Source organism: Lutzomyia longipalpis, chromosome 1, assembly GCF_024334085.1.
Source record: "Lutzomyia longipalpis isolate SR_M1_2022 chromosome 1, ASM2433408v1".
In the NCBI taxonomy this organism is placed as follows: domain Eukaryota; kingdom Metazoa; phylum Arthropoda; class Insecta; order Diptera; family Psychodidae; genus Lutzomyia; species Lutzomyia longipalpis.
In genome coordinates this window covers 43,461,084-43,484,038 of record NC_074707.1, presented here as the reverse complement: position 1 = coordinate 43,484,038, position 22,955 = coordinate 43,461,084, and the positions used below count along the sequence as shown (strand labels likewise).

Sequence of the window (22,955 nt, the reverse complement as noted above, 5' to 3'; positions counted from 1 at the left end):
AAGAAAACATGTTATTTGAACACGTGCTTTGGGTCATGATATTAAAGGTAATTCACTGTTTTATTTCAACACATTCTCTGCCTCTCATCGCGCGTAGGGGATAAGAATAAGAATTAATTCCCATTGTCTTCTTCTGCGCCCAATTCGTCGAAAAAATATTCCATCAAATAACATTCAACAGTTTTCTTTTTCTCCTCCAGTTCTTAAGTTATTTTTATGTTCTCAACCAACACCCTAATTGTTAGGAATATTTTATGACTTTGGCACATTCTCTGATTAACTTCTTATTCTACAATTTTCTACTTGATTTATTACAAGATCAATTATAAAAGAGCATAGAAGATTATGCTAAAAAGGAACCCAATTATTCAAAATGAGAAAAAAATTCAATTTCAATTTTATTTTCAGCACAAGTAGAGCATGTAAAAAACGTTTAATTAATTTTATTTAATTCAAACAAATTGTTCCCTGCTGGTAAAGTACTCACATTACTTTTACCATATTTTAACGAAAAATTAATTTATTGCAATCAAGTGGCGTAAAAATGTACGTTAATCTCAAACTTCATTGTGCTGAAAATTACCAATTATACATTTTTGCTATTGCTTTTCCGTTGAACAACTTGGGGATACGGAACATTGCGTGTGGCGCAAGAGAAGTACCAAAAAAAAGAAGAAAAAAGATTTTAAATAATATGAGAAAGAAATGCGCGGTACACATGTCTCAAGAAAATGAAGGAGCAGCCCAAAAAGATGACATGAGAGTGAATGTTGTTCATCTCTCTGCGCGAAAGCTTGAGCGACGAAGGCTAAAAGGGAGATAAGGGAACTCCAATCCATTGTTAATTCAATGTAAATAGCATGGAAGGCGTGGAAAATATCGTGCAGCACAAATATAGCGATAAATGCACAATTGAATGCATTCATCATCGTGATCATCATCTGTCACTCATTTGAATAATGCAGCGAACCACACAAAAGTCCACTCCATTGCCGGGGAGTATGTTGGCTCCAGACCACGAGACAACAACATTATCATTGTTGCCGGGGAGAAGATGCGTGAGTGGCATGGTAAAAGGAGGAGTTCTTGTAAAAAGAGGAATATTTTCTTCTTGCAAATGATACATCCCCGGTGGTGGTGTATGGTAGATATCCAAAAGGAAAAAAAAGACAAGAAAAAAAACCACAGGAAACGATATCGGGTGATGGATGCATTTGCGAAAGCTTCAACCATGTCGTGCCAACGGTTAGTCCTCCCATGTTGTATGCCCTCTCACACTGAAAATCAGCACAGACGCTGTTCTGTTGGTAAATCCACGAACGAAGAAGCCACAGCAATAAACCTTGGCTGGGTAATCAGTGGGATTAGGCGGTCAGACGGTTGTAAGTACACGCTGAGGAGGGTTCTTCTGAGCCTCCCCCGCACGCATATATAGCTAAATTGATTAAATTGACCTACAACGTGCAAATTGCCCTGGCATTGATATGCTTTCTTTTTTTTTTGGGGAATAAAAAGGCACTTTTCCCACCCACAACGTTTTAATGAAATTGCCGCGTGCACAGCGTGAATTTTCAAGAGAACTGAGAAGAAAATTATGAACGTAAATTATGATGACACTTGAGGGCACTTTATTGAAAATCTCACTCTCCCATAAGTAAGAACATTTTGGCCTTTTTGGGGCTTCACCTCACGCTACACCATGAGTGTCTCTCCCACCTATATTTTCTCTTTTACACTCTCAAACGCGCACAAGGTATTAAATTTCTTCCATCGGCGAATGGGGTCAGAGGTGATTTTAGTACTACACGTTTCGGGGCAAAGTGTTGCCGAGAGATTGAAGCGGATTTCGCATAGAATTTAAAAGCCTCCCTCCCCCACTCTCTGAGAATTGATCGAAAAAGTTCACAAAACTCCAATTGAGAGTTCAAAACGATAAAAAAAAAGCTTTAATTGACCAATATTGAGTTTGATTAAAATTTTTATAATTAGTTTTATTCATTAATTTGCAATGTGAATGAAATTTTATCAATCATTGATTCATTGAATAAAATTAAATTGAAAAAATAAACGCAAATTAACCATAAATACCAGAGAGGAATTAAAAATAAATTAATCGTAATTTTTGCAAACCAATCATCTTACCACAGAGAGAGTTAATCACAGTTTAAAGACAAAATAATTAATAATCATAATACGGGAAATTTATCAAGCTTTTCATAACTTCAAGACATTGCATTACATAATTCCTCTAATGGGATTTAATTAATATTATGTTGTGGGATTATTTCGTCAGATTCATCCGGAGTTTCCAGGATGCGTGTATTGCACGGAAAATTAATTGAATTTTGAAGTTAATTTTAATGGAGTTCTCTTTGCAAATTATAAATTATATTAAACCAACATAATGTAACAGATTACTATATACATATATTGAATTTAACAAAAGTTGTCTAAAGCACTATAATAATCACGCTATTTAGCACTAAAACCTAGAACATGGCTGGGTTGTTTTGTATGAGGCTGGATACGAGCAAAACAACTCTGTTGTGTCTTTAAAGTTTCAGCATTTTAATTAAAATCTCAAAACAATATCCATACAGCATACACAGACTCATACCACACCAATCAACCCACTATGTTTGTACATGATGCGGCTGAACTTTTAATGATTTTCAAATATTCACATGTTGAGATTAATTTCGCTGAAAAGAATGTTTAATGCTAAAATGATGCGATGTTGTTAATCCCATCTCTTTGGGAAGCTCTCGTGTTGTGACCCAGCCCGTCTGCATGGGGAATTATGTACTATATGTATGTATACAAAATCAGTGGGATGAAACTTTGTGGGAGACACGCCAAATTTAGCATATTTTTCCGGACATCTCTTTTTTTTGTGCGTGTCTCTTGACACAAAATTGACATCATCGCACAACACAAAGGTAATCATTCAGCAAGACAGGTGATTACGCTCGTAGGAAAAAATCCATTTCTATACGCTACTTTTATTCGATATTCTTCACCTAATTTACTCCCACACGGAAGTTCTGAGAAGATGAGAATTTGGTATTGTCTGGTTTTTTTTTGAGGGGGAATATTTAAATTATTGAGATAAATTCATAAAAGCTATAATAGAGTAATATTGAATGGCAAAAGTTTTTGAATGAAATACAGTGTTTTACAAATTACGAATTTTGTCCTTAACATTTACTCTATACGAGTGTGAGAAGTTTACAAAGTAGAAGAAAATGTTTTTAAGAAAATTCTTTTGAGGTGAATAATTTGAGAAGAAGGAATAAGAATTATTAGGGAATTATTATGAAAATTTAGGGCATTGGTGCATAAGAATTATTCCATTCTAACTAACATAGTACGAATCCATCGATCCGTGTTATAAAGTTTATTGCTCCTGCTTTCATTTTTCGCTTTCTCAGTATTCATCCCAGGAATTTCATTAACTGAAAGTTGTTTGAGTCGTTTGATCCACAATCCTTGCACTACACAACATACTGTAAAAAGCACCTAAAGCACCACTTGTTTACTTTGTATGCAACCTTTTCAACCAAAACATATTTATCGCAAAACTCCTGCGGTTATGTAGTTAAGTGTTTTTCAGAAAAAAACCCCTTTTTTTTCATCCGGATTCTTTCATCTGCTAGATGGAAAGGGTAATTAATTGTACATAGCGAAAAGTCTCATAAATCGCAAAATGTTGATGCAATAGAGCACAAAATTGCGAAAAAGTGTGATTGAAAAATTTTCCTCTCAAACGAGTAAATATGTGGTGTTCCGTAGAGGATTTGAAATTGAATTGCTTGTGAGAGATTATTTCCATGGCCTTTCGTTGTGAAGTATTCGTGATATAAAAGCCACAGTGCAGATACTCACCATTTGGGTGCTGCTAAAAGAATGGCAAAGATGTAAGGGAGGAAGAAACTATACTGGAGAACAGAAGCATTATATACAACATTGTATTTTTCATGTTTTTTCTGCTGGAGTTTCATCATCTGTATGCCTTTTTGGGTGAAGGCCAGGAGGGCAACATGGCGGGAAGTAAATTCCTTAAATTGCAATCTCATATACGCTCTGGCTGAACTTTTGCAGTGTGCTATGCTCTATTCCCTCCGTGACGATTCAATTCAGTCAATGTGTAAAACTATATCATCTTTACCCTGATCGTTGGACGTGATGAGAATACACCACTTTGGGATGTTGTTGAAGTCATCAACCCCTTGAATTCCGGAGTGTAAAATGTATTATGAAATTGCCAATCCGCTGAGCTTTTGGAAGGTGCGGAAAATGCAATTGGCTTGTCGATGCAATCATAGATACTTAATGGGGAAGGTCAATTTGTGTGCTGTTTTTGAGATTTTTATTTTTGCCATCTAAGTTTTTCTTTAAAAAAATATTTCTTTTTTATAATTTGAAAAGAAAAAGATTTTAAAAAACAATTTACAGAGTTTAGGGACGAAAGTAATCAAGAAAATAATTTATAAAATTCTCTAAATAATTTCTTAATTAACAATATAAACTGTAAGAGCCAATGGCAATGGCTGTGACGTCTTAAATCCATTGATGGTCGAAGTCATACCGTATTTGCAATTTAAGATAGAGTGGGAAATTGCTGATTTCTTCCGTGTTTTATGTGGTTTTCCTTTTTATGTCTCTTTATTGCTTTTTAGAAACAGTGGCTCTCTTGGGGAGAAAATATTGCCAATGGCTGACCAATTTGGAACACCTCGTGTTACGCTAAAATAGTGCACAACCAAGTGGCAATTTTCTAAGCTTTTGAACACGCAAAGAAGTACCTTGTGAGTACCACCATCTCTTATTGGGGATTTATTGCAAAATCACAAGGTTGCGCTCCATCCAAAATGATCAATTTCATTTCTTGTACTCTGTGAAATCTCCTCTTGGCAAAGATTAATGCACCGACAACACACAGTACTCTGTAGCAGTACTATATACCTCAAAATGCTTGACATGAAGTGATTGCATCACATTTCGAGTGTCAAAAGTAAAATTTACCCACAAATTGCCATAATTTCTTCATCACTATACAAAGATGAAGTGGTGTTGTGCACCATGTTGGCCAAAACACATCACTTCATGGGGGGGACTTGTAACTATTATACTACAAACTACCCGAAAATTTTCAAATTCAGCCACACAATTAACATACCCCTTGTTTGTAACTACATATTGTTATTGTAGGTATACCTATATAGGTATGTGTATATGTACCATGCTTGGATTGTCCGGATAGAGAAATTGCAACGCAATGGAAATGTAACATGAATACATTGTTAATTTATCAGCTTAGCAGATTGTGATTAATTCAATGGGAACATCCAAGGAAATATTGCTGGAATAGAATGTTGAGTGTAATTGGACATTGAGGCAGGAAATCCGGCGCATCCAACATTTTGCCCATGCCTTGTATCAATCTCTTTCATAACTACTTCTTTGGGGTTTTCAAGTGCTTAAATTTGATTTAAATTGAATGTGGGACTCACAAAATGTTCCGGTTTATGAATTTCTATTCAGAAATTTTGAAATACTTCTGTTCTGTATGATATTCATTTGAAGTAATGGAAGATGGAATTTGGAGAGGAAAGATTTTTCAAATGAAATTTGCTCAAAACTTTTGCTCTAAATTCTGTGAGATGTTCTTGTCTTAATTAAATGATAAGAAACATTCCTTGATATTAACAGATCAAATACCTTTAATTCTAAAGGTAAAATCCATCTAAATATACTCGAAAATCGCATGGAATCAAGCCTGAAATCCAATTCACTTTGTTTGTAACGCGCATAAAATTATTGAAAACCGTGACGGGAAATCTTCTCGCGTCATTCCATGAGAATTTGCCATCCCCTCAAAATCTCAGAAGCAACCGATTGATGTGGGAGGTTGCTTTTGAGATGAAAATGAGGCGGAACGGTGTGTGAGGGAATATGTTGGGGGATTAGGTGGAATCTCGTGACTGCTTAAAACTTTCCAAATAAATTATGGATGACACAACTCGGCATGAAATGAAGCAAATCGTGGAGCTCCCTAATGGACGGATGTCCACAATTGCTTCCATAGTGCTGCTGGCAATCACAAAAATCTAATTAATTTTTCATCCACCTCCAATCATGCTGTCCCCTCTCTCACCGCCCCCGATGGGCATCCCAACATGGTATAGCCTAATTATGATCCATTAGGAGCGATCAGTCTCGGACGCCCATCATACCTTCAGGGGCTAGGCGGTAAGAATGACGGCATTTTGCGTGAAAAATTGCAGCACGGGGCGACAAAGTGAACCCATAGGGGGGTGGGGTCATGCTTTTTTTATCAACACACATTGTCTGTAGTTTGTGGGAGAAAAAGATCTTTGTTGTGGTTTTATGCGCCACTATATACTAATTAAAACAACCAAAAAAATGCCGCTGCAGAGCATTTTCGTCTCAAAATTATGTTGGCACATGGCCAAGCATTTTCATAATAATGTTAGAGTCCACTTGAGAGAGAGAGAAGGGGGATTACAAGAAGTTTCCTCCACCTCTCGTGATGATTTTCATTTTATAAATATTTTGACCCATTTCCCGCTTGAGAATTTTTAATTGTATATAACTCTTTTTCATATTAGTTCCCTCCTTTTCCGCACCACCGAATTGCACAACATTCTTTCCTCCGCTGTATAGCAAGAAGTCCTTAAGTGGACTTGAGTAATTTATAGCAACACAAGAAGGGATTTATTGCCAGTTATGCTCATTTTCATTTACGACTGTGAATAATTTCATGTCCTACTTTAGTGAAATAGTTTGCAACTATTTTCCTCTGGATTTACTTTCCCAAATGCACCATGCTATTCGCTTTCCCCCTTGGGCCATGCTATACAATTTTGCACCTGTGAGAAGAATTCTTTTACATTGCTTTTGGGATGGTTATATTGAATTATTTCGTTGAATAGAAACCTCCACCCAACCCAATCCATACCCCGCTTCTCAACACACGGTGTACAGAGAAGAGGAAAATTCTAAAGCACCGGGCTTCCTTTTCATACACGCTTGTCTTTCTCAATTGATACAACACGTGAAACGAAACGGGGGATGGTGCGATAAAAGTCTCTTACATTCGGACAAATTCAAAGTTACTATGGAAGTGGTAAAACCGACTATTTATGATAAGTTTTTAAAGCTTTTCTTTTTTTCTTTCGCACCAGGATTAAAGATTCTTTCAGGATTTGCTAAACTAGAATTTTATATGAAAAATTTATCCAAAAATTCTAAATTCTTAACGGATAAATAGTTTTACAACGTGATAACCATTTTTATACATTAGATTCCCTTCCACGTTTCACATTTTTTTCTGAGTACAAGACACAACGTGCGCTGGGCCAAAGTTTGAGTGAGAAATGAAGGGTACACAGAAAGGTGGGTTTGTGGAGGAATTGTGCGAGATTCATCTCTCATATTTGCAAATAGAGAAGAATGTGTCATATTGAGATGCCTCGTGTCAAGAATGCAAAATTGATTCCAACAGCCACCGTAATTTTGACGTCAATCAAATTCTCGTGCTGCACCGCAGAATCGCACACGAAGTTCAACTTCCATTGGCTTTTGTATTGCATATATGCAACAAAAGTGCAAGAAGGGAGTGGGATAGATCGTCTTATGCGTTGTGCATAGAAATAAATGCTTTGAATGGGCGATGGATATGCCCGTGAATTGCTCTTTTGAGCCATTGTCAAAGGCTGCGGACCTCTACAAGCGGGGCTGTCTCTTAGCGCGAATGCCAATGCAAATGGAATTTCGCGGGACACACCCAAATGTCAAGGGAAGCTCGCTATAGCACACAGAGAATTCCGCAATTTCAATTCTCATCCCGTACTAAAATACCACCACTACGGGTATAATCTTCTTCCTCTAACAATTTGCCATATATGCTAAAATATCTCCATGCTTTTTCCATTGCCTTTTCATTGTTAATCTATCATGGTGGGAACGATCGTAAATTCCCCAATATGTAGAGTTTTTTCCACACTATTGCGGTTTTACTTTTAGCATGGAAAATGACAAAGGAGGGACGAAAAAGTAATGGAAAATAAATCGCAAACATATTTTAATTTTTCTGGCAGATATATTGCATAAAATGTTCATTTTAAAATATTTCACAACGTTTCGGTCCTTCCTCATTATGTTTGCCTCTGCGGCAATTTGAAATATTGTATGATATGCATTTATTTATTGCAATCTATTAAATATTGCGAAATAGTAAATTCCAATTGTTTTGTTACGTACAAGGTGTTAAATTACCTTACACTTGTATACACAATTACTTGAGCGGAAATATTTATGCAGATGGTTTGTTTGTTTAAATTTTCATCATTTACGGACTTATGAGCACAATAAAAACCATTATTTACTGCTTCAGCAGCAAAACTAGTCAAAATTGAATCAACTTACCAGACAGAGGTGAAAATTTATAAAATTTTGTTAATAATTTAATAAATTTTCCAATAAAATAATATTTAATTCAGAGCAATTGAAGAGCATAACATGATCACAATCTATGTCAGCTGTCACAACAAATTTATCAATTTTTCGAATAATTTCACAAAATTTACCTACAAAAATGGAAAATTAAAATATATAGTTCTAAAAACTGTAAAAAAAAATAATCAAAATAGGCTCTAAACTCATTTCCCGCTGATTGGGAAAATCATAAAATACAATATAATTTTATTCGGATTAATGATTTGCATTTATGCTCTTCTTCCACATATCCCCACGAGCATAAATTTAAAAATCAATATAGCACTTTATTGCTGTGCGAACATTAAATTAATTTTCTTCCCAAAAATTCATTATGATTTCCAAAATACATTTTTTTTTTCAACATAATGCTGCGTGTGATTGCAATTAAGTTGCTAATTCTTCGTTACACTGTGCGATGTGTTATGGTTTATGGACAATTTAATTACAGTGTTTATTGATAGTTTATTGTACAAAACAGACGATCGATCGCATAAAATATACATAGCTTCAAATGGCAATCAGATAAAATGTTTAAAACTATATTTGCATTGCACTATTCTGGCATTATAAAGATTAAAGTGTCGTAAAATATTTCTCAGTGTGGCACACTGCATCGAGCTCACCTCATCTATTACTTTTCTTTTGCAGATTTCTCATGGGTGATAAGTCCACCGGTAAAAGCTGAGTGCATGGTCGTGTCTCACAGGGGGAAGCCAATAATGACTCTATGAGAGTTACTGATTAGAAGAGACAAAACTATCGGGAGGCGACATAAATTATTGGTAAGAATTATAATTTATCTCACGTTGTACCTTTTCCCTCATCAAGCAAATTTATTTGTCCATCGTCCAATGCATTGACCCTTCTCCCAGATAGAGCACCGTGTAGTTGTAAACTATACAAACAGATGCCTTCCATCAGGCTCGTGCCATTTCCTTTCACTTCCATCCACATTCTGCACTTAAGCAATCGAGGTTTATCATTAGCGAATGGCACAGAGATTACTACATGCAACTTTTCCTGTGAAATATTAATTAAGAGAGTGCTTTTAATTAAAATATAGTAAAACATATAGGATTCTTTCACTCTTCCCGCGTAAAAAGGGTTCATCATTTTGCTAAAAATTTACTCTAAAATTTTATTTTATTGTTAGTATTTCCCTTCCCACTGAGATTGAAGAGTTAATTTAAAATTTACCCACGATTAATTCGCCAGACAATTTTTGTTGCTGGCTCTTGTGCTATTATAAGCTCGATAACACGTGAGATTTCACATCAATGACTTCACCAAGCGATGCCATACCTGTGCGTACCATTGATAAGCCCAAAAATGAAGAGCATTTGAGTGTGTGCTGCGCGAATTTTCGCCACTCAATTGCCCCATATCACTGCCGAAGAAGTCAATGGGACGGATAAATGAATGCCTCTCGAATTTCATATATAGAGCTTCAGCAGAGGGCAAGATGATGCGAGAGGTGAATGGAGAAAAGTCATGGGTCGGGAGTCATCGTGATGAAAATAATGATATTAGTGGCTTCCGGAGTGGAAAAATCAATTTTGTTGATAAGGTTTATGGAATTGGCTTTTGTCTCAATATCCAGACGGATGGACCCTCCCGTTCCGGGGGTGATTCCCATGCCAATTAATTCGGCATCAAGCGTGTCAAATTGATTTTTCATGTAAAGATGAATTGAGTGAGTATATGTAGCAGCATGGGGGGCTTAACCAAGGGGAGTTGGGGATTTTCGACAATTTGGTCTATATTTTATTGGCAATTGGCACACGAAATGCCTTCAGGAGTGCAATAAAAGACGAATTCTGTATCCCTCCCCCTATCGTCTAAAACTAATACAATTTATGTTGCGCGAGTGTAAGAACGATAAAGTTGAAATAAATATTTGCTCAAGGGTGGTCTCATATTGTAAGGCACAAGGGGTACAATACCATATTGAGGAGCGTTTATTTTGTCGTTTTACTCCCAACATTTTTTTCCCCAATGATTTCCCACACTCCCGCATAAACCCCCCAGCGATATAATCCATGAAAATTCTTCCGCTCTCTCCGTGCGTTTTCTCGACCCATTATTCTTCCTCCGTGGCACCCCCCGAGAATTTTTTTCTTCCCGCCTGAGCTTCAATTCCATGTACAAATATTTAGTAGGTGTTCCACCCCCGCTCCAATCCCATATACGGCTGCGTTATGAAGAGTGGTTGAATGTCAGAAGTTGGAGAAGTGAAATTGAATCCATTTCTATCCTGACCAATTTTTTCCTTACGGCTAACCCACCCCCTCACGTTACCTCACATTCGGCATCCCCTAAGGCATAATACCCCCCGTGTTACGGAGTGTTTTCCATCCGGATGTGTATCAAAAGTATGTGTAGCGAGTAAATGTGTGGTGGATGTATGATTTAAAAACTACCCCCCAAACAGAAAGCACATTCCACCCCTCCATTTGTGGTACACAGACACACGTTGTTGAGGATTTTGCGCACTGACTCAATCGATTGCTGGGGAGCGCAGGTCCACTGGGTCGCAAGAAGCAACCCTTAGGGATTTTTGCGCACTGTTTTGGGATGCTTCTATGTATATAGAAAAAAAGAATTTAGTGGATGGGGGAGGCAGGAATATTGAGATACATCATTCTAGTGGAGTATATGCTATGAGTCATTCAGAAGCTAAGGATTCTAAGAGGGGGATGCTTCTTCAACTAAAAGGGATGAGGCTTTTTGAAACATAATCTTTTGAAAAACTTGACATTTACTACATTGTCACGTTTAGAATAAATTTGTTATTTAATCGAGGGGGCCGGGAGAGACTTTTTGAATAAATTATGTAGGAGGTTTGAAAAATTTATATATTCGTTAGCTTTTTTTCTGCTATGTTTAAATTATGTTCCACAATTTGTTGGCATGTTCTATGGAAATTAACAATGAATGTCTTTAGAATTAATCCTTGTTTTTTTCATGTATTTTTTAAGGAATTTTCAATGTGAAGGATTAAATAAATTTGTTTGTGAAAGGTTAGTAAATGTTCTCGTTTTTATTTCGATTTCTTTATTATGCGTATAGTTCTTAGCTTTTAACTGTCTCCAATGTGAGTGAGTTGTTAGTTCCAAGAAGCCAAGAAAAAGACCTTTAATTCGTTTATTTTAGGCACAAACAAAAAACAGCTTAAAGATCAGAAGCATTTGCCAAAAGACCACAAAATTACCTCTGTTAGACGATTCTTGTGATCCAATTATATACAAAATCTTGGACTATGAGACAGGAAATTGTTAGAGAAAATATTCTTTCGTGCCATTTCTTTTTTTTTTTTAGGGAAGACAACTCAGGCGGAAAAGCCTCAGTAATGGTGATCTTTCATGAAAATAAGATACTGTGACACGGTAAGACAATATCAATAGGAAAAATTGAAACACGCTGTGAGAGGCGGAACAATCATAAGCCGTTATAGAAACCAAAGAGATTTACCTGGTGTGTACAACATTATAATTATTCATCGCCGTAAATCAGTTTATTGACCCTTTTTTCCACTGTCGATCGCAAACGGGGGGATTTTGTGGTGGAGTGGATTTTTCTTCCTCTTTGAGGTTCTTATTGTACGTAACATATATGTATGAAATTGAGACGAGAAAATTACAATGATCGCACGAATAGAGCACCGTGTGTCCCCTTTTTGCTGTCGCTCCTCTGCAGACACGCTCGATCGCTCTGTGCGATCTTGGCCGTGATCGCGTTGAACTAATGAGATGACTAATTGCGTGCGCAAACTGTATGGCATCCAAAGTGAAGTGTGTCATTTGAGAAATCAAGCTCAATTTTTCCAATAAAATTCAACGAAAAATACCAAGACGTTTAGTTAATGCGTGTGATCGTCATTGGGAAGAAGAAATCGATCATCACCCCATATTGAGATAATGAGGAGTTTTTTCTCTAACATCTCCTCAACTATCTGAAAGAATGTAGATCGACAATTTCTATACAAAACATGATTTATTGCCGTGCATTCATCAGTGTGCTCGGAAATTGCAGTGAAAACTTTCACTTCCTTGCTTAGAGTTTTCCTTCGACTGTGTTTAGGTACGCGCGGCATTCTTCATCTTGTTCAATGGTGTTTAACCTAATTAGTAATTAATTCAGTTTCAGTGTGGAGACAGCGAAAGGTGTTGAGGGGAAATTTTTCTAAAAAGCAGAAGTGGAAAGTGCCGGCATGCGCACCTCTAATTTGTATACATTGGGTCCCATTTTCCTCAAACACTCACACACCTCAAGGGGTTTTCGTGGTGTTTGTCGATTGTTGAGGGGTTTAGAGTTGTTCCACTGAAGGCGTCACTCTCAGTTGAGTTCGAAACGAACACCGGTTACCCCGAGTGATTTTATAAATAAATCCACCCCATTTGTGAGGCATTATTGTGTGTAAAATGTTCTCTTTTTTTCCTATTTTTTCAACTATAATAAACTTTTAGTGAATTAAGCCTAAAGAAAATTTTGGTAAATTCTGCAGGCTCTTCCTGCAATGAATTTTAGTTTGAAAAGTGTGAGAAATTCTTTGGTGTTTAAGAATTTCGTGAAGGCGCTAATAACCACTTGATCCACATTCGCGTGGGAGTATTTTGCTGCGAGGAAGTATGGCAATGTTCACAGGATTCGACGTAATGTCTCTCCCACCAAAGCAATATATATATATACCTACATATACTGTACTGTATATAATGTAAATATAGGGAAGATTTCTAATTAGGATTTGCGTCCCATACACGTGCCTTTAGAGTACCTAAAAAAAAAGACGAAGAAGAGTTTAGAGTTTCCAATGGATTAGAGCGTTATGTGGTTTTACCAAAGGTTGTTGTGCGAGTGTGAGTGGTTTTCTATGTGAGAAAATTTAAGGTTCAAGCTACCAGAAAATATCGCTTTTCCCCTGGAGCTTGGGATTTAACTGTGTCTATATGGTGTAATTTCTTTGGTGGAAAACAAACCATAAATGTCGATAAAAGAAAATCGATTGCGCATATTTTTCTGAAAGGAAATTTAAAGGAGATTGAATTACGTTTGTGACTTTATCTCGTTTATCTTGCAAAATATGTTTCCTCGTCCTTTTTTTTCGGATAAGTTAAAGTATCTGTAGAATGTTTTTTTGGAAAAGATTTTATAAAAAATGAGAATTTCTATTTATGTGAAATTTGTGCATTTGTGTAAATATTTTCGGGAAAGTTTTTTAAGTTAATTAATTAAATGAATGCCCTTTTGAATTGCCTTTTATTCCTTTTCAAATCTGTTCATTAAAAATTTAGAATTATGTAAAAGTGTTTCCATATATTTCTTAGTTTTTCACGAGGAAAAAAACCTCATGACGTCTTCATGTAAAATGTATTGCGGAGTAATTTATAGTGATTGATTTGGGGCACTTCCCCCTCTTCAATTTACATGGGATCACTGGCATAGATGCTAAATAGAATAAAATTTAGAAAACGTAAAAAGCTTCCTTATATAAAAAATATCGAATCCTTAAAAAAATTACTTAGAATTTTCAGAATTTTTTATTCTGAGTATTCTAAAAAACCTCAATGTCTTTAAGAAAGAATTAAGTTATTGAGTAATCAAAAGAAATTTGGAAGAAAACATTCTCATTCATCAGGTATATAAGACATTGAAAAAAATCCAAAAACAGAAAATCACAAAAATTCTAAAATAAAACTGAGAAAATTTCTGACAACATTATGTTAAAAAAAACATCTCTCTTGCTGAAAAAATTGACCTGAATCAATCCTAAAAATTTATCTCGCACATCAATGAGAAAGTCAGACAGGCAGTGAGCTCAGAATCGTTCACATCAGCACATTTTCTCTCCCATTCCCATTTTAATATCGCAGCATGTTCTTTACTTCTTTTAACCGCCACAGAACGCGAAAGCGAAGTACACAGACATTTTTATTATTGATTCTATATGTAGAATTTGGAATTTTGATACATGACTTTGGTGCTGGAGGCGTGAGAAATGCCTAAATGCGCCATCCACCCACAACACATTACAGATAATTTTTTTTCTTTATACTATTTCTTCTCAATCTCACTTTCGGGCGCAATGTTTCTCGATGGAATTTCATCTGCGGAATGACATGGAAAATTCGGGCATCACTGAGAGCGGGATATAAAGGGGATGGAATAAGTGGTGAGAAGTACAAGATATAAAAAAAAGAAGAATTTGAAGTGACGATAAAGCTGAGGAGATTATGGGTAAGATTGTGAGTTGGTTTTGAGTGAAAAATCCACACACTCTTGTATTGCGAGTATCTATGCTGCCATGGGGCTTTCATAGTGGATTTTCAACTTACCACCATGTGAAATCCTTAAATGGGTCACGACACGGGCGTTGACGCAATTTTTTTGCGTCCAATCCTCCCCAAAGCTTCTCTCCTTGAGATATTCTTGCGAATTCACGATGTGTGCCTTATACGTTGAATGTTAAGCGAAGAAAGGAAGGAGTATGTGGTGAGAAATTCAACTCCTCATTTCGGGCAATTAAGCGTAAATTCTATGTAAGATTTATTGCAGTGCAATTGAGATGGGTTTCACTGTGAGTGCCAATTCTGCGTGCCAAGAGATGATGCTCTATGATGGGAATTTGTGGTTTGCCCTATTAAAAGAAAACTACACTTTAGTGGGTCGTTGAAACCAGGTTGATGTGGATGGAATTTAGTTCACACACTTGGGCAGACTTTTTTTTTACTTCGTGCCTTCCCCCCAAAAAGGGTTCTCCGCATAACAATATAAAGTAAAGTGCTTTTGGCACCAGAGACAATAGAGCACGAGGGTGAAAAATTGTTTATGTAGGAAGTGCTAATTTCCTCCTCTTTCCCCGCTCTGTCACTCCACGTATCCTACTTCCCGTTCAAAGTCATACTTTTAACGCTCGAGAGAATATACTCAGAAGGAGATACACAACGCCAAAATATTATTCTCGCGCTATATATGGGAAAAGAATATGTATAAAACATCAACACTTAAACTGTCAAGTATAATTCATTGGGGGAGAGTTCAAAGATTCATTCAACATTTTTCCCCAACACTCATCTTCACCCCCTTTAGCGTCTTCTCCGTACAGGGAGTTCTTCAAATTCTAGAGCAAGGCATTTTAGGGTGGATTCATGTTACGTAATTCTTAAAGATATTTGACCGAACACCCAACACTTCATAGAGCTTTGGCCATCGATCTGGAATTTCTTTCTCCAAAAGTTAGAGGACTTTTGCTATGTATAAAATGTTGTATTGACTTACAAAACAAAATTTCTTGTTGGAAAACAGGGAAATTCCCTTTAGAACCTTCAAGATCGTAAAATAGAATATTTTACTAAATTTCTAAACCAATTTATTTAATAAAGACATTATAGTTTAGGAAACCGTCGGGAAATGGACCTAATAATTTCAATTTAAAAAACAATCAATATTTTATTCAATAAATTGTTTTAAATCCGAGAATTCAATAGATTCAAAATCTAATAAATTTTAAAAAGCTTCTAAAGCCTGAATTTCCTTTAGAATATATATATTTTTACCTATATTCTTTCTTAACCACCCATGCTCCATTTCTCCTGATACATTGGAGAAAGTCAAAAGGAAACTGGGAAGGAAATGAATTTCCCTCACAACCCATTTTATGAGAGAAACAATAAAACGCTAATGAGGATGAAAAATTTATAGGGAAACTGAGAGAAAATGGCCATCGCGCTCAGAAAATCCCCCTTCTACATTACGCTGTGCCAAAAACGAGAGATCTCAACTGGTGGCCAATCCAGGGGCATTTTTACCTTAATTCGAGCAGAAAAGGGTTCGCCAGCACGGTCATTGCCCATGGAGATAGCACGAGAGGGACTCCCTTGGCGTGATGGGCAATTCTCATGGGTCTTCAGTCCGAAATTTACATTTCTCATTGAATCACAAACCATCAGCGTATTTGATTGTGAAATATTGGGGTGTGTCTGCTTATTTTTTTTGCCTTCATTCACCGCACCACATTCACCCTCAGCGCATGAGGCAAAAAAAAAAACGCGTGGTTCGAACAAACAAATTTTCAACTTCCGGACCAGGTGGGTCCTCGAGTCTATTTAGTGTGCTCAACCTGGGAATAACCGCCGTCAACTTTTCTCCCTCCCTCTCTCTCTCTCTGCCACTTTCCCACATTTGAGCCACAAACTCGCTCATGTGGAGAACTTTGCAAAGTCCTCTGCAAACAACATTTTCCCAGTGATATGAGATTCGAAGGATCCCGCAGCCTCTTGTTCCCACCAACCACTTTTGGGCACCACAGAGTGAAATTTATTAAAATCACACACATACACCCTGTGTGTGTCTAACATTTGAAGTTGGCGCAAGACATTCCTTTCTTGTCGCATCTTTTGGGCGAAGAAAGTGATTTTGGGGGGTGGTGGTGCTTGAAATGATGCGAATGGGTGAGAGGAAAAGTCATGGTAAAAGGTCAGAAAGTATGCTTCCATATACAGAAATTTGGGATTCAACGCAATATCCCCAAAGTTTTGCAAAACGTAATACCGATAAAGTTATGGAAATTTTGTAATTATCCATTCCTTCGGGTCCATGATCGTTGTCGACCCCATGACCCTGTGACCTTCTTATAAATTCATATTTTATTTTTCCAAAAAAAATGACTATCATTGATTGCCATTACTATGAAAAATCCATTGGGGATTGACTTGAATATAAATTAAGGTATATATGGGTCCTTAATACAAAAATCAATGGGGAAACGTGGTGGAATGCTACGCGTCGACTCACATGAATTGTCTCCACTATCCAATATCAAATAAAATCTCATTTTTCTCGCAGGAATTGCATTTTTTTATCACTCATCTGTGCCACCTAAAGACACATTTTCTCCCCCGCAGAAAAATAGCAATTTTCACACCCACAGAGAGGCATTAAAGTGGGGTGCTTATTGAGTCTGTTGCACTGATAAAATTACATATTTTTAACTGCCGTGGTAGTAAAAAGACGTAAAGTCTGTTGCGGTAATAAAGAGGAGCAATCTTTGGTATGGGAGCACACACCAAAATGCCATAAGTTTTCTTCATAAGCGTTGATGGTAATTTTCGATGCTCTGCAGACAACCCTTGCAGATAGGATACTCTTAGTCCGGAGCTTTTGGATCCTTTCCAAAACTCAATTTTTCGTCCTTTTTGTCCATCCAAATCTTATATGCTCAAATGTTGGAAAATTCGATAAGAGTTTCACAATGGATAAGAAGGATATAATGGAAAAAGTGTTATGATCCATTTGAGCTATGATAATGTTTTTCGTGAATTTAAAAGATATTTTAAAGTTTTCGATTGAAAATTTCCGAATATTGGCAAAAATATCTAAATATTCCAAATACTATTTGTTATGGCTGGATTATTCGAATAAATTGCATCCAAATGAACACCCCTCGTGCGTACCTGAACTTTTTTTTATTGATTTTCCCCACATATTGCCGCAATCGCCGCAATATATAAAGGAACACGTCCGATAGGCATATACCTACCTTACTGATATGTTATCCCAGTGAATTAAAAGAGGAAAGTGGTCCCGTGCACGAGGGGAGGGATTCAATGGATTGGAAAAGTGAGAATCAGGGAAAATTTACGAGAAGGATTGAAATGGGAGGCTTTTCGGTTCGATGAATAGACATACTAGCCCCAATATGCGATTACACAATTAATGCCATTTGGAATTGGCATTTCCACTCTCATCCCGCATAGGTATTATGTGAAAGGGAACTAGGTCTGAATGGATATTTAAATGGGAACTTTAGTGAAATTTTCAATAGCCCTAATGTGCTTATGACATCTTGCAACAAAGCCCATCAACATCCTATTCAATATTGCGATATCCCGGATGATGGGGGGATTGCAAAGCCTTCAAGCTTATCGTTCGATATGATTAATTGTTAATTACTTTTCAATGGGTTGAATGTGGCTATATACATACATATGTGGGAGAGAAAAAACTAAAAGGGATGGGCTTAAAGAACTCATTTAGACTTTTAGATTAAGAGAGGGAGACTGACAGAGGTGGAGGGAAAGCAAGATAAATGAAAATGTCTTTTGTGTATACCGCTGGCAGCTCTCGATGGGAAGCTTTCTTCAAAAATCTTCCCACCCAAGACTCCCCAAATAATCCAGATTCATGAACCTCATATTCCATGGGGATTCCCATTATTCCCCGAAATAGTTATTGAGATGATTTCTCTGGCAGGGATTGTCGTAGAAATATCATATGAAGGGGATAAATCTCGTCAAATGGTGGAAATTCGTCTTATTGCTAACATTTTCTTATCAATTTGTTGCTTGTCTATTGTGTCATGACAATGCTACATCTCCCTGCCATACGCAGCACCAGATATACACCGGATATATCCAGAGAGAATGAGATATTCGATTGTATGAACGTTTATTAGCTGAGGCGTTTCTCCAGAAAAAGGTATGAATGGGGAAAGTGGAGTGGAAATCGATAGCGAAAGAATAACATTTTTTGGGAGGGTAAAAAACGAAGTCAGGAAAAGATATTTGAGTTGATGGTGAGCTGAAAAAGATTACTACAGGGGGAATGAGGAGGGTTGTTTTTGTAATCTAACTTGATTGAGATTGAAAAGAATTCCTTCTCCGTGCATTTTTGCGTCTTAATTATTTTTTTCTTTGTTTTTCTTTTCATTTTCTCTATTTTTCTTCCTTCTGTCTGTTGGATTGTTCTTTACAAAATTAATCCGTGATATTTAATGAGATTCATAAGTAAAGTATCATGAGAAGACAATCAATTGTATAAACTGCCAAAAGAGAGCTTTGAGCTTTGTTAAATCCCAATGGAACTGACACATTCATTACCAATTATGAAACATTCGTAAAATCCAGTCATACATTACCTGAATTACGACTCTATATACCTGTATGTAAATTGGCCCACTTTAAGCTTCAAATAACCGCGCTTTCCATCTACTTTCCTGCTTATTTCAAATATATATTGTTATTTGATCAAGAAGTGTGTCAATACGATTCTATATGACGTTAAAGCTAATTGTTGAGCACTCAAATGGAAAATTCTCAATTTAATTCTATATGCCTGGGTGTGCCAATTATTCTCACGGCTGTAACTTTTCTCCGCATTTGACGCAAAGCTTTAAAATTTTGCAATACCAATTTAACAACAACAACAAATAGGAGAGAATTTATTCTCCAAACATTTTTCCACAAGAAAATAATGTAAGAAAAGTTCCAAGAGTGTTGTTTTTATTGATTTTTTCGCAGCACGTTATAATTTTCTGTGTAAACGGAATAAATGACTTTTATGCGGAATTACACAGCAAGAATCACAATATAAATTTTGAGATTCTTCAGCAATTTTCGTGCCAATCATAAAACAGCATGAGCAATTATTTCATGGGTATATAGCGCAAAAATCCCCATTCTCTCCGGGCCATAACTCAGCATGTTAAGAGCACCATACATAAATTAGAGCATGAGACTCCCTTTCCAATCATCTACCCAGAGCTTTCTGGACATGCTGGAGAGTACTTCCTGGAATACAATTGAGTCAATATATGCTATACCATTTGGGTTGAACTCTTCACCTCAATCGAGACGATATGGCTATGTGGTTGGGCAATGTGGGCGACCGCTTCAGCAGCTTCGTTAGGTGCCATGACAAGATGACAAACGAATACCTCAACTCTCGAGTCCCAATTCCTTAGGATGCGACAAAAGCACAGAATACCCACTAATTTTCTTCCCGGTGACAATGGCAATAATAAATAAGACAAACCCTCAGGGCAAATGCCTCTCCTTATGCTCCACATGCATGTATGTATATTCCTGTTGGTAATGGGATTGTCAGCCCGAGAGAGAGAAAACATTATCTAATTTACATTGTAACATCGTCCACACCATACACCCTGTTTATACATCGTTGGAGGCACCTAGAGGGAGGTTTTTTGGGGGGGGGGGGGAAGAGGCGGGGGTGTAGTGTACGTGAAATTAGCTGTAATACAGAGATCTGAAAACATGTTCGTTGCACAACTTGATTTTCAATTCAGTTCAAAGTCAGGCATTTTGTAAAGCTGACTTTAATCGAGACTAATAGAGAGATGATGTTGAGTTGAAAGGTGTTAAGATTTGATGAAAAATGTTTCTGGTAAAATAAGAATTTTCTGTTAATTTTTTATTTAAAAAAAATTTCGCAGCTAGGTGGCTCTACAAGGTTCTACGCCCTCTTACGGGTAAATTAATATCGTTAATTTATTAGTTTTTTTTAATACTGAATTTTGCTAGAGATTTACGAGGTACCTGAACAATAAAGTAATAGAAAAAAATCTATTTCCATAGACCACAAAAGCCCAAATAATTTGATTAAAAAATCAAAATCTTTTCTAAATTATTCATCAACTCTGTTGTCATATTAACACCAATGTTAGTCACATACCACTCCTTCTTCTCACTTGAAAATATACCTCTGAAGTGCCATTGTTGAGGACAAATAAATTGTTCCAATTTCCATGTGTGTCTCCTCAAACGATAAAATATTTAATACGATCGTGTTTATTTGACGAAAAACGACGCATGAGAATGAGGAAAGCAGGGAGAGAAGAGCCAATGAATTTAAATTGAGCTCCAAAAGGTATTATTATGACTATATTATTGATTTTTAGTGGGCACACATTTACAATTGGAACACTACATAGGTGTGCCCCTTAATTACTAATCTCCTTCACGCACTCACACAGCGTGATATTTACATGCGAGATTTTCTCTCTCTTTGGCACTTTAACCCGTTCATTTTGGGTGCACAGTATTATATACCTTTCCCGCGACAATTTGAGGGAAATTGCAAAATGCAAATGCATAAATGCAGAGACAAGTTGGATAATCTGCCGTAGTTTTGCCACCCTTGAGACACTCCCTTGAGGAATTAATGTCACGAAAGCTAAATGCAAATGCACAAGAAGTGGATTTTCTCATTTGGTCGCTTTTGGGGGAGGGGGGAGGGGTGGAGAAACACTGACTTGGGACGTTCCAAGCTGCGATTAAATTGAAGATATATATTCTTCCTTACCACCATCATATACATTTAAATTGAATTGTTTTGTATGTTTCGAGTGGGAAAATTTAAGCAACTGCATAAAATGTCGAATTTTACTGCCAACCCTCCCTTCTCGAAAGGATTAAGAGAAGAGGAAAAGGATAATAAGATAGATTCTCTCCAAATTTTCATCACCAACAATCCATTTTCACAGCACTATTGTAAATTTCACGAGGAATTTCGACAGATTTTAATTCCCACGGATTTAAATGAAAGTTCCATTTTGCAATTTATTTAATTATTTATTTTATAGATAATATAAATTCGCCAAAAATATAATTAAGATCTTAAATAACTTTCGAAGAAGAATTTGTTAGCGACAAATGGACATTTTATTAAAATTTAAATATAGATTTAAAAAAAGCTCTATGCAAGCTCTAGAATATGCTTTGATCCATTTTCTTAAAAGTTTTCAAGAAACTTTTCAAATTTCATAGAATAGGTATAAAGTAGATACTAAAGAGATTTAAATGGATTGTGGAAAAACTATGACCGCTAGCACAATATTATTGTCAAAATATCTGAATAAAAAGATTTCATTTGAATAAAAGCTTCGTAATCCTTTCGTAGAGTAAGTCAGCAGTGCTATATTTCCAGGTAAATTCACGTTAAATCCATAAATTTGTCACTCTACTGAAACTCCGTAGTCATTGTTGGTGGAAAGTTTCCTAACTTCTTGCCATTTTCAGAGACAACTTCACCGGGAAACATTGAGGTGAAATGCCAATCTATGTTGAGGAAAAAAGTGTCCCAGAAACATGGTGCAAAACTCACGATAATCTCTGTTTGAGTCACAAATGTGTCTCACATCGTCAAATTCTCCATCTCTAACCATTTTCTTCCTCAAGCTAAATAGCTCTTGCCATTAGGAGAGTTTTTTTTTGTTGGGGTGAGCTAACAACAAAAAAAGTTGATTTTAATGCTGAACGTGTTGAACGAAAATCTATGGAACTTCCGCTCTCTAACCATTAGTGTCATTATGGCTAAATAAATTGGCAGGCACGTGAATTTTAAAATCTACAAAATTTGTAGCATAATTAGAGAGAGAGGTGTAGCAAAGGTGTCAAACATTGAAATAATATATATGTTGTTTGGTCTTCCTGCCTTTCAAAGCTTTTTGGAAAGATTTCCACTCATTGACTGATAATAGCGACATGGACATGGAGAGTTGACACAGTTTTAATTAAGGGATTAAATTTCTCAATGCCTCAATCGTATGAGGTGGACCTTCTGGTGGATTTATCAAGCTAAATCCAATGGTATACCCTTTCGGGTCATATGGGAGAGCTCCTGTGACAATATTTGAGAGA

The 22,955-nt window shown here is 36.5% G+C and overlaps 1 protein-coding gene across 16 annotated transcripts in view; it reads left to right on the top strand.

The window, feature by feature from the left end:
* Positions 1–22,955, top strand: part of LOC129787495 (uncharacterized) — an 80,733-nt gene that overhangs the window by 24,772 nt on the left and 33,006 nt on the right. For 14 of the 16 annotated variants that reach the window (XM_055823118.1, XM_055823129.1, XM_055823128.1 and 11 more), the window contains exon 1: positions 12,877–13,149. The gene's annotated coding sequence lies outside the window, so the exon portion shown is untranslated. Of the gene's footprint in view, positions 1–9,171; positions 9,306–12,876; positions 13,150–22,955 lie in introns of those variants that run through there. The other 2 variants (XM_055823119.1, XM_055823120.1) reach the window with 1 other exon arrangement.